This window comes from Natator depressus, chromosome 10 (genome assembly GCF_965152275.1).
Source record: "Natator depressus isolate rNatDep1 chromosome 10, rNatDep2.hap1, whole genome shotgun sequence".
NCBI classification, from domain to species: Eukaryota; Metazoa; Chordata; order Testudines; family Cheloniidae; genus Natator; species Natator depressus.
Window position 1 is genome coordinate 30465537 of NC_134243.1, and position 10528 is coordinate 30476064.

Here is a 10528-nt window from a genome sequence, read left to right on the forward strand (position 1 = left end):
TAATTTTCTGTGGCTAAAGGTACATGCTGCCCTTGCTGCCCCACCCCTCTGCTTCCTGCCCCTCTTCCTCACCACCCATCACTCTGTTTCCTCTGAGTAGCCCTCCAGCTCCCTCCCTCCCCGACTTCTCTCCGCTTTTCTCCCTTTGGCTCTGTTTTTCCCTCGTGCTGCTCTTGCCTCAGCTATTTCTGCCTCTGCAGGGTCAGCAGGAGCGCACTGCATGGGGCAGGGCTGCCGAGGGAAACTGAATCACCCCCAGGCAACATGCTTTTGCCAGGGCCCATATGAGCTTGATGTGGGGGGAGACCAATCACCCTAATGAGGGTTCCTTGGGTTCCGTGTGCATCGAGCTGGCTGTGCTGGGGCCCAGCTACAGACGGGCGCTCATTGGGATGCTGTGAGATTCGTCCGTTTCCCTTCTAAACTGGCTCCAGACTGGCGGGCTGATTTGCCAGTATCTGAAAGGCAAGGAACATGCCAGAGCTGCTGGAAGCATTGGTGGTGATGTATAGGGGAAAGAGTGCAGAAGCAGATGGCCCCTGCCTGGTGCTAGGGGGCGTTGTGCTGCGGGGAGGGTGGTAGTGGTGATTTGCTAGGGGGTGCTGTCCCCTGAGTTGGTGTGGAAGCCCAGACCGCAGCATAGTGGTGTAGGAAAGCTTTTTGCATGAGAAGTAGGATCAAGGCCCTGCCCATTTGCAGTCATTAGAGCTCCTCTGGTACTTTGTGTGAGTGCTGGGGGGTTAATTGGGGTGTTCTGGCCAAATGCTAACTTGGGTTAGCCCATTCTGCCTAGGAAACTGCCCTGTGGTTTCAACTAGCTGCAGGGCTCCTCTCCTCTTCCTGGCCTAAACTGCTGTGCCAAAGATTGTGCGTGCCACCCCAATGATGGCTGCATTCCACTGGGGCTTAATGGCACTGCTACGTTTAGATTGTGTCAGTTAAGTAGCACCTGGAGGCCTTGATCACAGTCACAGGGCTCATTACGTCGGTTGCTGTACAAACACAGAAGTAGACGCAGTCTCAGAAGCCAAATGACATTCAAAGGGTGGTGGGGCGAGAGAGGCGTGAGCCAGCCAGTTGGATACCTGTTTAATATACACTGGCTATATTGGTTGATCTTGTGGTCAAGGCGCTTGCCTGGGACCTGGGAGTCCTAGGGTCAGTTCCCAATTCTGTCACGGGTTTTGGGGTGAGTCGCTTCATCTCCCCAGCTGTCAAAGGGGCATAATCCTGCTTTCCTCCTGCCCTCTGTCTCTCTTGTCTTCTTCAGCGGGGCATGGATGGTTTGGGTCTACGTCCACATGCAGCACCTAGCCCAACAGAGCCCTGATCTCGGCTGGGGTCTCTAAGCACTACTGTAATAAACATCATAATAGATATAGTGACACTCCCCAGACATCCCCTCAGCCTGGTCTTCCTGTACTGGTTGATTGCTAGCAGGTGCCCAGGAAAAGCGGGTATGCAGAGAGGAGGTGATGGAGGGAGGCTGCTTTACTTCAATTTCATTACTTTTCTGATCTCCCTGTGCCCCGCACAGCTTGGCTAGCTCCTGATCTGGAAGCCAGTGGTTTAATCCTGCTAGACTATTGAAAGGGCCTGTGTCTCCTATTACTAATCCCCTTCGTTTGCAATTTAAACCGATTTTTACCCAAAAAAATCCCAGGCTTACAAAAAGTAGTATTCGTTTTTTTCCCAATTTTCACCCAACTTTTGTATCATTCAAATATATATAGACAAAAACTTGTTTTATAGGAAAATACAATCTATTACATGAGATATATGGATTATGATAATACATGAGCCTGTGTGTGTATGCAAAGCTTCCTGTTGAAGCAAGGCTATGTATTAGTCTAAATTAAGATACACACAATAAACAAACAGGGACGCATGCAAGCTCTGATGAATCTCACTCCCACCATGTACGCATTTCAAGCTGTTCGCAGATAACAGTGTAAAGATCTGACATGCTAAAATGGGAAGAAAATGAAACTCTATCTCTGAATATGTTTCGCAACACAAAGGAGTATTCAACAGTTTTAAAAAAACAAAACCAGGAGAAAAGGGTGAAGCTGAGTGTACGCGCTGCAAATGGTAGGGCCCAATTATTAAATGTAAATATTTACAGGCTAATAGTTCTAAGTCTCCAACAGTAAACTGCTTATTCAAATGAACAGTTTTATTGGGGGATTAGAGAGAGATTATTTTCTTGAACGCCGAGGCAGCATTGTGTTCTGAGTTCTGTTTTAGTTCTGCAGCAAACCACACTGAATTCCATTCATCAAAGCATTAAGCTACAAATACTTCCCCCCGCCCACATCCTTTCGTCCACCAAAATAAACCCCCATTTTTATCTAGAAAAAATATTAATAGTTTTTTCCACGGATTTTCACCGATTTTTGTTGTGGTAATAAACACAGATAAATTCTCAGGAAAAACTAAATAAAATAAATAACGAACACGAAGGGCCCTACCTAGTACTCATGATGAGCTACTGAGGCTCTAGTGCAGGGGTCGGCCACCTTGCCGAAGTGGTGAGCCGGGTCTTCATTTATTCACTTTAATTTAAGGTTTCGCGTGCCAGTAATACATTTTAATGTTTTTAGAAGGTCTCTCTCTATAAGTCTATATCTTCTATAACTAAACTATTGTCGTATATAAAGTAAACAAGTTTTCAAACTGTTTAAGAAGCTTCATTTAAAATTAAATTAAAATGCTGATCTTACGCTGCCGGCCCGCTCAGCCCGTTGCCGGTCTGGGGTTCTGTTCACCTAGGCCGGCAGCAGTCTGAGCGGGGCCTGCGGCCGGGACCCCGGCTGGCAAGGGGCCAGCAGCCAGAACCCCAGACTGGCAGCGGGCTGAGCGGGGCCAGCGGCCGGGACCCCAGACCGGCAGTGGGCTGAGCGGCTCAGCCCATTGCCACTCAGCCCACTGCCAGTCTGGGATCCCGGCCCTGCCTGTATAGAATGGGTACCTACCTTCTCCCTGGTTCTAGCCCATTCTCTTCCTCTCTCTTTCTGCATTGAGCTGAGGGTGGGAGTGCACTGAGCATAGGGCTGGGGGTGAAGGAGTAGGCTGGGGGTTGGGGTGTAGGGCCTGGCCAAGAGCTAGAATGAGGGAGGGGGCTCAGGGTTGGGGCAGGAGGTTGGGGTGTGGAGCACTTACCTGGGCAGCTCCCATTTGGTGCAAGGGGTGCAGGTGGGAATGTGTGTGTGTGTGTGCAGGAGCTCCCGTTTGGTGCTCAAGGTGGGGGTGGGAATGTGGGGGGTGCAAGAGTCAGGGCATGGGGTGTGAGGGTGCTGGGTATGTGTGGGGGGTGCAGGAGTCAGGGTAGAGGGCTGGGAGCATGTGAGGGGGTTGCAGGGGTCAGGGCAGAGGGCTGGAAGTGTGTGGGGGTTGCAGGGGTCAGGGCAGGGGGCTGGGAGTGTGTGGGGGGGTGTAGGGGTCAGGGAAGAGGGCTGGGGGTGTGGGCTGGGGTTGTGGCGGTGCTCCCAGCCCCCTGTCCAGAGCGGCTCACGATGGGGCTGGAGGGGATATGCCCTGATTCCACCCCCCTTCCCCAAGGCCCGTCCCCCCCCTCTTCTCTGCCTCCTCCCTGGAGCAGCAAGCACGCTGCTGCTCCGCTTCTCCCCCTCCCTCGCAAGGGCCATCAGCTGATGGGCGGCAGGGAGGGAGAAGAGGAGGGTCAGGAACCCCGCATGCGTGGGACGGGGGAGCTCACCTGCCCTGCAGCAGCAGCTGGCAGGACCAAGCTTCTTCACCCTGCCCCTGCAAGGTGGGGCGGAGAAGAGCGGGCCGGGGCCGGCAGGATTTTTAATGGCACGCTGCTGCCTGCCGGGGTCCGGGCCCCCACCCCGCTCAGCCCGTTGCTGGCCTGGGTTTGGCAGCGGGCTGAGCGGGGCCAGCGCCTGGGACCCAGCAGGCAGCCGCGTGCCATTAAAAATTGGCTCGTGTGCCATCTTTGGCACGTGTGCCATAGGTTGCCGACCCCTCCTCTAGTGTACTGCTGTGGGTTTGGTGGGCTGTATGTTGCACCTAAGCAGACTAGCAATTGCTTTGGGCCCCAAGCAGCTGGAGGAGCCCCCGTTCGCTTTTTATTATAAGAACGTGCCTGTTTTAGTGTTGGGGCAGGGGGGTCACTCAGGGCTCCCAGTGGGCTGGCACCAGCCCAGCCTCTGGCCTTTCTATGCTATTCCCCTGGAGGGGGCAGGAAGGGAAGAAAGAGCCCGTCTCCTCTCTCTAGGCCCCATCTCTGCTGAGAATTACTCTGCTGTCTCTTTCTGCCTCTCAGCACCTCTGCTGAGCAATGGCTCCCCTGAGGACAAAATCAGTTAATCGCTTGGGCTTTTATGGCCTCCCCTTTAACAGGGGCTCTCAGCACATCTGGGAGGAGAGGAGACTATGCAGAATGAACATTGGCTCAGAGGGCAGGCAGGGCTGCTGGGAGAGAGCACCAGGCCCTGAGCACCTCCTGCTGGTAGTGCTAGGCCCTGCAGTAGCTGTGTTCGCCCCCTAGATCCAGCATGCCGACACCAGTCCAGCCAGCAGACCCTGCAGTCGCTGTGACTCCCTGCTTTGCTAGTGCTCCTTCCCCATTCCCTCTCTGGATGGGAGCGGCAGGCCCTCGAGCATTCAATTTCCTCTCTTGGCTTCTCCATCTCTCTCTTGATGAGGTGAGCTAATTACAGAGGACAGCCCAAGGTCCTTGCTCCCAGCAGGAGATTGCAGGATGGTGCAGAGCAGGGGAGCCAGCGCAGCGGGGCCCTCACTTATCTGCTGCTTAGGAGACGGGCTTGGTGTCAGACTGAGCTGGCCCTCCAGGTCTGCAGCGAGGCATGGAAACTGCAAGCTCAGGGCTCCCTCCAGGGGTCAGCCAATATTGTCCACGTGCTCGGTCCTGGACTTCTGGCAGCTGAGGTATCCCAACCACCTGCCCTCCTTGTGCTGTGGAGCCCCATAGACTCGAATGGGGAGGGGAAACTCTCCAGCCTTCAAGAAGCTGAGCAGCCCCCCACCCCTTCCCCTAAGGGTCTCTCTCTAACTCCGCTGTCTCCCCAGAGCTGGGCACATCTGCCCTTTACTCCCAACAGCAGCAGGCTGGGCTGCAAACCTCTTCCTGTGTGAGCTGGGGTGAGGGAGAGTCTGAGCCCCCTTCACCCGGACAGGGAGCAATGTGCATCCACTCATTGCTCCAGCTAATGGCTGCGAGGAAGCCCAGCCAGCGGAGGCTCCTTGGCGCCCCCTGTGGTACCCTGGAGTCACAGCCCCAGCCTTGCAGCACATGGGCTCAGCTCACCGCGAGGCCAGGGAAGCGCCTTCCACAGGTGGGCATCGTCCTGGCTTAGCACTTTGCTCTGCCTAAATGTGATTTCAGTTCCTCAGCCCAGCCTTATGCTCTCCTGGCCGGAAGGGCTGTGGGAACAGCTTATTCCTCCTGTGGCTTGTGCTGCTCCTAACTGCCCCATTCCCTAGCTAGGGCAGCAGCAGGCTCCAAAGGAGGTCCCACGTGGCCCTTCTTAGCATGGACCTGGCCTCACATGGCCTAGGACCAGCTATCCTGGAGGGGAAGTGGGGACAGGGGCCTGGGGCTCTCTGGATGAGGAAGGACTGTCAATCTGGGAATGCTGAGCTATTGGCTAGCAGAGCCATGTGTGGGGGACCTGGTTCTCCTCTCACCCCGGTGTCAGCCAGTTCACTGCAGTGGGGGTACTGGCTGGTGGTATGTGGGAGGGGAGGGTGAGGCCAGGGGCTGTGTGGTGCCCTGGGATCCTTCAGTGATTAATGCAGCATAAACATGCCCCTTGGCTCTGCCCAGCCTGTGTCTCTCTGGCTGGTCCTCCCTTTCCACAGGACACTGAGCAGTGCCAGGGGAGTGGGTACACTGCCTAGCGCTCCCCGGCCCTCCACTGCTCACAGCTACTCTGGGCCCCCAAAGGGCCTCATGCCCCCAGCCTGGCAGATGGCAGTGGGTTAGGGATCTGGGCAGTGTGGCTAAGACTGAACATGATCCTGCTTTGGAACTGGTCCTGGATTGGAGCCCCTATAATCCAGCCTGGCTCTCTGTACCCATCTAATGGCTGGGCCACGAGAAGGTAATGAGTCTTTTTTAGGGGACTCGGGGCCTAATCCCTTCCAGTCATAGAAGTGTAAGAGCGGCAGGGCCAATGAAGGCAATGGGAGTCTTTTCATTAACTCCCATGGGCTTTCGGCTCAGTCCTGTAGAGGCTCATGAGGTGAGGGGTCTTGGGGGCAAGCCCTGTTGATACCCCACCCCGGGGGTCATTACCTGCCAGAATCATGCTGCCCGATACCTGGCCAGCTCAGCACCAGTCCAATATACTTGTTGAACCCACCCCCCGGCCCCGCCCTCCCCATAGCATCTCTGTGAAGTGGTCTGGTATGCCCAGGTCTGTGGGTTAAGGCAGCTCAGGTTAGGGCTTTGACCCATCTACAGGGGGCTGGGGAAGGCCTAGCTTTTGAGTGACATGGCCAGCTTTGCTCAGTACTGGTGCTGGGAGGCTCAAGGGCAGCGGAAGGTGGAGGCAGCCCAGCTCCATGCTGTCTGCCATCGCTAGTGAGCCCCTTTGATGGGGAGGCTGTGGATGAAGGAGTTTCCAGTTCATCCAAGTGAGAGCAGGGCATGTGGAACAATCAGCTGCCAGCCAATGCGGGGGAAGTCCTGCCCGTTGCAGATAAGTTGCAGGAGGCTTTGATTAACCAGGTTGAATTAGTTCTGTCTCTCCCAGGGATCTGTGTTAGCAATCAGCGTGGGGCAGGCGGCGCTCGAACTGGAGCGGGATTGCTACTGTAACCAGCCTTTGCCCTTCGCGTGCACCAAGGGGTCAAAAGCACCTGCCAGACCTGGCTAGCTTCAGCCTCTCAGCTCCTCAGGAAAGTGTCCTCATCCCCTGGGGAGGCAGACAGAGGGGAGGGGTTCACGGCATCAGTGACTAGCCCAAGGTGTGCAGCGTACAAGGCCAGTGCCTGAGGCAGGAAACCACCCCTTCCTGACACACACACTCGTGTGTGTGTGAGTTAGAGTGAGGGCTGGGGTCAGAACTGCTGGGATCTATCTGAGTAGGGTGAGCCCCTTCCCTGTGCCTCAGTTTCCTTTGTAAAATGCAACATTGCATCCTCCGGGGGGGGGCTCTGATGGTTAGAAAAGCAGCTGAATGGTGCTCGCTACTGTAAGTGTGCAGCACTCCTCCAGAGGGCGACCTCGAGCTACCCTGCTGTATTGCTGGGGTCCCTGGGACATTCCAAGCATTAACCCCTAGTGCAGGACATTGGCTGGCAGATTTAGAGGCTGAGTGTAATGTAGCTGCAGCTTCATGTGGGAGCAGGAGTTGGGGGTTGTGATTAAAGCAAAGGGACCATGCTCCCTTCAGATGGGGTTACCTGTGGGGAGTGGGGGGGGAGTTCTCGTTCCTTGAGCCTGCCTGTCCGGGCTCCCTGTGCACTCAGAGCCCCAGCTGCTCCGCTCACTGACCAAACCCAGCTCCTCCACTTGCCAGCCCTAGTGCAGAGCCCTCTAGCCGTGCCCTGCCCTGTGCATCACCAGGGCCCTGCGCAGCTCACCCCAGAGCCAGGCCTCAGGATGGTGCAAGAAGCAGAAAGAACCCAGCTGCCTCTCCGGTCCCAGGCCCAGCTCGCAGGGTGGGGAGTTTGACCTAGAAACTGAGGATGTGTGAGGCTTGAATAGACGGGGGCAGCGGCAAAAATGGCCCTTCACAAACTGTCATTGCAGTTTAAACATGCTGAGCCCCATCTGCCCCCTCCAGAGAAACAGGGAGTGGCTAGAAACTGGAGCAGCCCACTTATCTGAGAGACAGAGAGAGCGGGGGGGAGAAAGGTATATGGGGCTGTGAAGGGGAGAAAGGAGTGGTCCCTGCCACTGGAGCTTCAGGAGAGTGCTCTTCGGGTGTTCGTAGGGGAACTGCACCACAGAGCTGAGCAGTTCTGCTTCCAGGCACTCGAGGGCAGTGACAGACCCTCCCAGTCCAGAGGCAGCTGTGGCTGGGTGGGAGGGGAAAGGTCGTCCCCTTGACCCACTGCCTGGTGATGGAGGCTTTATGTGGTATCCAGAGTAACTGTTAGATGATAGTCTTCATAGTTAATTGTGGAAGGTGCTCAGATACCAAGGTGATGGGCACAGCACAGAATAGTGGGGGGTGGGGGGAAGCCTCAGGATAAGGGGTGTGAGCTGTACAGGGAGAAGCCTCTGGCCAAGGAGGTGAGTGCGATGCCAGTGTGGGACTTGTCCTTGGTGCGCAGCGTTCTCTAATGAAGAGCTAAATTCGACTTCGCTGCCTGAAGGCAGAGTGCAGCAACATGCTAAAAGAAGCGCGATGCTGGATATTAGCAACGCTGGAATCCCCAGGCAGGCTGGCTGCGAGGCTGCACCGTGGAAATGCCCAGATGGGAGGGAGGCAGAGGGAGCCCTGAGATTGCAGAGGAGAGATTTATCCCAGAGAACCCCAGGGCCCCATCCCACCCATATCAGAGGGGTCGGAGTGATGAGGACAACACTGTCTCCCAGGGATGAGTCTGCATGGCCCATCGGGCCCCCCTAGCAGGGCAGAGGAAGGGACGGAGGACAAGGCAGCCCCGGCCAGCAAGCAGACCGGCTCCTCAGCTCACTATTGCCGCTGTAGCTGAATTGCACCAGAGCTAGCAAGGCCTGAAAGCGCAAGTGCAAATGCATGTCCTCAGGCCCAGCCCAGTGGCAGGACCTCCTCTGGCAGCTTTGTCCCGCAGCCACAGCTGGGATCAGCCAGGAGGAGCCCAGCACCAAAGGAACTCGCAGCCTGGCTTTCCTTCCACTGCCCCAAGGGAAGCCCCTCCACCCGGGTCGGGCTCTAGCAGGCATGTGCCCTGGGCTGCCCCCTCTCTTGCAGGGCTGGAGCAGAGCTGGCATCTTGCCTCCAGTTGCGCGCCCTATGGAACGCACGGGTACAGCTGGGAAGTGGATGAATATTCACAGCAGCAGGCTCGGAGGACTCCACAGTTTATTAACCTGCCTCCTTGCTGCCAGCATCCCCTATCTCCGCCGCGCAGCTCCATGGCAGTTATTGAGGGGTGAAGTTACTGAGGGGTCTCAGGGCGGAGGATCACACTGGGGAAGGAAGCTCCAAAGAGCCAGGAGCTCAAACTCATGCAGCCGTCACAACGAAACTACATCTCAAATACCTGTCCACCCCCTCTACCATGGACGTGGCTCACTCACCCAACAGCTAGTCATGTACCCTGCACCTCCTATGCCCACAGCTGTGCACATCTGCAACCAGGCCAGAGCATAGAGTTCACTTGAGACACCAGCAGGGGGAGCAATTTGGTCTGGCCCAGGGGACACGTGGAGAGACAGATAATGGCTTAGTGCAGTGGCACCACCCTGGATGCAGGGGGCAAGGGGGTGCTGTGCCCGGGTATCACCCTGGATGCAGGGCGCTGGGGGCGCTGTGCCTGGGTACCACTCTGGTTATGGGGGGGCAGGGGGTGCTGTGTCCCTGTGCCCGGGTACTGCCCTGGATGCAGGGGGCTGGGGGTGCTGTGCCCAGGCCGGGTACTACCCTGGATGTAGAGGGCAGGGTGCCCTGTGCCCTGGTACTGGCCTGGATGCAGGGAAGGGGGGCGCTGTGCCCAGGCTGGGTACCACCCTGGATGTAGGGGGCAGGGGGTGCTGAGCCCAGGCCAGGTACTACCCTAGAGGCAGGGGGGCAGCGAGCGCTGTGCCCCGGTACCACCCTGGATGCAAGGGGGGGGCACTGTGCCTGGGCCGGGTAGCACTCACGGGGCAGGGGGCGCTGTGCCCGGGCCAGGTACTTCCTTGGATGCAGGGGGCGCTGTGCGTGGGTACCACCCTGGATGCAGGGGAGGGGGGCGCTGTGCAGGGGGAGCAGGCGCTGTGCCCGGGCCGGGTGTCACCCGGGATGCAGGGGCAGGGGGCGCTGTGCCCGGGCCGGGTGTCACCCGGCATGCAGGGGCAGGGGGCGCTGTGCCCGGGCCGGGTGTCACCCGGGATGCAGGGGCAGGGGGCGCTGTGCCCGGGCCGGGTGTCACCCGGGATGCAGGGGCAGAGGGCGCTGTGCCCGGGCCGGGTGTCACCCAGGATGCAGGGGCAGGGGGCGCTGTGCCCGGGCTGGGTGTCACCCGGGATGCAGGGGCAGAGGGCGCTGTGCCCGGGCCGGGTGTCACCCGGGATGCAGGGGAAGGGGGCGCTGTGCCCGGGCCGGGTGTCACCCGGGATGCAGGGGCAGCGGGCGCTGTGCCCGGGCTGGGTGTCACCCGGGATGCAGGGGCAGGGGGCGCTGTGCCCGGGCCGGGTGTCACCCGGGATGCAGGGGAAGGGGGCGCTGTGCCCGGGCCGGGTGTCACCCGGGATGCAGGGGCAGGGGGCGCTGTGCCCGGGCCGGGTGTCACCCGGGATGCAGGGGCAGAGGGCGCTGTGCCCGGGCCGGGTGTCACCCGGGATGCAGGGGCAGGGGGCGCTGTGCCCGGGCCGGGTGTCACCCGGGATGCAGGGACAGCGGGC